Raw genomic sequence first — 4546 nt, 5'->3', positions numbered from 1 at the left:
TTTTCTTTCCTATCTTCCTTGATACTGACTCTATTTTCAACTTCGACCTTTCGTTTATATTTAATTTTCTCATAAATTTTTATTTGCTCTTTTGGTTCCCTTATACTCCTTGCTTGGTACAAAACCGTTTTGTTCAATTTTGAATCGGGAATCCCTAGTATGAAATATTCTATTACGCTGGATTCCTCCAGCTTTACCCGCTTCTCTATTTCCATTAAGGCATATAAAAATTCAATAAATGTTTCGTTTTGTCTCCTTTGACGATTCCTTAAACGCCTATGTACCTCAGCTGATGAAAATGATATTTCGAATTCATCAATTAAAGCTTGTTTTAAAGATATCCAATCACGGATACCGGTTTGGCTTCGAAAAATTGCCTTAGCTGCTCCTCTGAGAAGCTGTTTTGCATAAATAAATTTATGGATTTCAGACCAGCCTACTATATGTGCGTTTTCTTCAAAAGATTCTACACATTGATTTACTTCCTGGCCGTCTGTACCGTTAAATGCCGCCAAACTTTGTTCAATTTCTCTAAATGTAAAATGAGGAACCGTGGGTGGTGCCGTTTGAAAACACGAGCCAACCGCAACCTGTTTTTTGCCGACTTGTTGATGACGCTTAACCTCGCTGCTTGTTACACTTGTTGCCGTTGCCCTTGCACTCTTCACTGTTTCTGATGCGCTATTGCGGCGCAACCGTTTTCGCTGTATGTCTTGTTTGCCGACACGAACCAACTCCAACTTTGTTGTTGTACACGTACCGTAACGTCGCTGCTTGCTATGCTTCTGCACTTCTAGAAAACTCCAGTGTACTAAAACTGTACTTCACCTGTATTTTGTGCACCTCCAAAAACCGCTTCCAACACTTAGATTTGTCTCGCTGCTCCACTGTACAGTCTACTAGAATCTCGATCTGGTGCCGAATACTGTTGTCTTCGAGTTTGCTTTTGCAGTGCATAATATGGCCCACAAAATCAGTTGAGTTGAGCTCCCAATTTGTAGGATATGCTTGAGTTTAGCCCCCAATTTGTACGATAGACGTACGGCCAACCGACCAATATGTAGGAAAACGTAGATGACTCGCTAAGTCCGATTTGCTGGAGACGAATGATCCACTGATGTGCAGAAATAAAAGACTGGACCAACTTCACTTCACAATAGATCAATTCCACTTTTATTAAGAACTAGTGGTTTATCAAACTTTACAATACGTGGATCAATTTTACTTTATCAAAGAAGTGCTGCCTTACCATAGATAGATACTTTATTAACTGCCTCGGTCGCCGTCCGCTATTCAAGTGAAGTCCGTTATTGGTTTTATTCCGTTCGAGTCCCTTTTTCGTTCAGTCAGTGTTGCCGTGTGTCAAAAACGTTTAGTCCGCACGGTCGCATTTCTTTGTTCTACATATATAATATATATATATGTATATATTTAAAAGTAATATTTAAAAACTAATATATTGGATTTTGTTTTAATTTATTAACAAATTTAAATATTACAATATTATTAATACATCGATTTGCAATATTTGCTTAATGACTAACTCATCCTTCGATAATAACTGCTCCAGAAGGTCATATCGATTATTTCATTTCTAACGTACAAGTTAACACGAAACATATTCATAATTATAGCTGACGCTAATATTTTAATAACAAATATAGCTGAGCTAATATTTCGCAATCAGAAATAAAGTTATAGCTGACAGTAATATTTTCGTCAACAACAGGAAGCGAACATCAGGGGCAGGTTTAGCTTAAGAAAGAATATGTTAGTTAGTTGCAATTTAAAGTTTAATAAAGAAGGTCATACGGACCCAATTAAAATAAAACCACTTTTTTTCGGAGCTCTAGCAAAAAGCCCGATAACTGGCGCCCGGGCAATGTGTTAAACAAGCAACTCACAAAAGTACCATAAGCAGTACGGAAATCAAGCAGCGGAACTGACTTTCTGGCATCGAGGGAGTGAAAGAGTGCGCCCAAGTACCGAGAGGAAAAAGGACAACTGCACGGTTACCGGCCATGGAAGGGAAGCTGATATCTATGTAAGGAATAAGTTAAGCTATTTAAATTTAATAATTAAGAATATAAAAAAAAAAGAAAAGAACATTTTTTGAAAATTAGTAATTTAGAAATACAGTAGACGCTCGGAAATTAGAACCACTTTGTTTTTGGGGTAGTTCTAATTTGCGAAATGTTCTAATTTCTGGACAGTTTTTTTAACGTAAATAGTAAAACTAAGAGTCGTTACGGAGGGCCAAAAGATTGGCTATATGTTTACTGGAAGACAATTCACTCTTGTTGCACTAATTTATTAAATTGTTAACGCTTTCAATAGCTATAGCATTTGAAATAACTGGTATGTTCTCAACAATATCGTCTTCACTGCTATCAGAAAACTCATCATCGCTACTTAGGTCGTAACCAGTTCCATCTTCAAACTCATCTCCATTCTATTTCTCGATGCCAACAATACACATGGAATTGTTTGGATCAATTTCTGCTAAAAAGAGTTTGATTTACTTGGAGAGCTTCATTGCAGTCCTCATTTTTGTTAAGTAACTGTGCTAGTGGCACATCATCATCGCTGTCGTATTGGTCAGAGTCCCAATTTAACAACTTTGTCCAAGAATTCCTCATCACCGTTTGCGTTATCTCATCCCAAGCTTGTTTCAGAAATATTATTGCCTTTCGGATGGAGGGATTTCAACAGACTATTCAGTGCACCACCTTCAGCTATTATTGCAGCAAGTAACTTACTTCTGTTAACAAGTTTTGTTAACTTTACGGGATTTTGATCAATTGGTTGCACAGCTGCTGTTACATTCGGCGGCAAGAAATATGCAACTATGTTGCCATCTTTGCTTTGAAGATGCTCAATTGGTGCATGCGCGGAGCAGTTATCAATAAGTAAAAGAGCCTTCGGAGGCAAGTTATTTTTTTGAGAAAACTGGATGACCTATAAACAAAAAAATATTTTAAAATTAAAGAAATTAAAAGCAAAATTATTTCCTCTTACTTAATTAATAAATATCTTGTGAAACCAATCATGAAAGATCCGAGACGTCATCCAAGCATTTTTGGAAAAGTTGTAATGAAGTGGATTATTAAAACCTTTGAAGCTCCTGGGATTTTTGGCTTTTCCAATAACTAAGGGCACTAATTTGTGAGAGCCATCAGCATTTGAACCAAGTAAAATTGAAATTCGTTCTTTTTGACTTTTGTATCCAGGCGCACTTTTTTCACAAGCAGAGACATATGTTTTATCTGGTAGGCAACGATAAAATAATCCGGTTTCGTCCACATTATATAATTGAGACTCTATTAATCCCATCTCAGTGACTTTTGCACGGAATCTGTGAATAAATGGAGTGATCGAGGCAATATCACTAGAAAGAATCTCGTCACCAATTTTTAAAAAACGAATGCCGTGTCGCTTTTTAAATTTAATAAACCATCGCTTGCTCGGAATGCATTTTTATTTTTATCGGAGTATTCTTCACCAAACATTTGTTCAGCTTTTCCTTTAATATTGTTGCTGTCAATGTACACTTCCTTTCCCGTTGTTTTAAAAACCACTCATAAAGACGACTTTCCATTTTCGGGAATTCGCACTATGCATAGTTTTATTTTTTGCTTCCTGATAAGTGTTGGAAACAGCATTTAATATAGATGATCTATTTGACTTGATATAGCTGATGGCAGATTTGCTCACATTGAAATCTAGCGCTAGACGACTCCCTTGAACTCCTTTGTTCAGCTTTTCCAATATCTTTACTATGGTTTCCAAAGATAAAGTGTTGTTTTTACGTTTATTTAACATTTTTAGAAAGTTACTTTTAGTTTTCGGTAGAGTCTAGCAAAATATGTCCACGTGTATCAAATTTCACATAATGAATGACGAAAACACCAAAAATATGGCAAAACAAACATTAAAATATAACTTGGGGATTCCCCTTTCTATTTTACCATTGTTCAGTAAAATAAAACCCAAGAATGGGAATTCCCTTGTGTTAAAAATAAAAAAAAAACTCTCAGAAATTAGAACCTCAAGATCTAATTTCAGAGCGTCCAATGCATTAAAAACTCTGGTTCTAATTTCTGGATATTCTAATTTTTGAGAGTTCTAATTTGTGAGCGTCTACTGTACAATATAAATAAGTTTTTTGGAAAGAAAAAAAAGAAATTTATAAGAAAAAAATAATAATTTAAAAATATTAAAAATTTTTTTTTTTTTGGAAAACAAAGTAAATAATTTAAAGAAAGTTTTAGGAGTTCCAATAAGAAAATTATTTCTTTTACAAATAATAAACGGGCTCGTACAGCCAATAATAAATAATAATACAAAGCTGCGATTCACCACCTACGGGGGGACCCTCCAGCTTATAACATACAAAATTTTCTGCGATTCACCACCAAAGTTACCCTCCAGATAATTATAAACCACAAAGAAAAATAAAAAAGGGCTTGTACAGCCAATAACATATAAAGTTAAAAAGGGCCGCGATTCACCACCTAACGGGGGACCCTCCGGTTCTTATAAAAGT

At 35.4% G+C, this 4546-nt stretch overlaps 1 pseudogene; it reads right to left on the bottom strand.

The window, feature by feature from the left end:
* Positions 1–2655: 2655 nt before the first annotated feature.
* On the bottom strand, positions 2656–3474 carry LOC126765869 (jerky protein homolog-like; annotated as a pseudogene).
* Positions 3475–4546: the final 1072 nt, after the last annotated feature.

This window comes from Bactrocera neohumeralis, unplaced genomic scaffold (genome assembly GCF_024586455.1).
Source record: "Bactrocera neohumeralis isolate Rockhampton unplaced genomic scaffold, APGP_CSIRO_Bneo_wtdbg2-racon-allhic-juicebox.fasta_v2 cluster11, whole genome shotgun sequence".
NCBI classification, from domain to species: Eukaryota; Metazoa; Arthropoda; class Insecta; order Diptera; family Tephritidae; genus Bactrocera; species Bactrocera neohumeralis.
The sequence above is the reverse complement of the archived record's forward strand: the minus strand, read 5'-3'. Positions and strand labels throughout refer to the sequence as shown.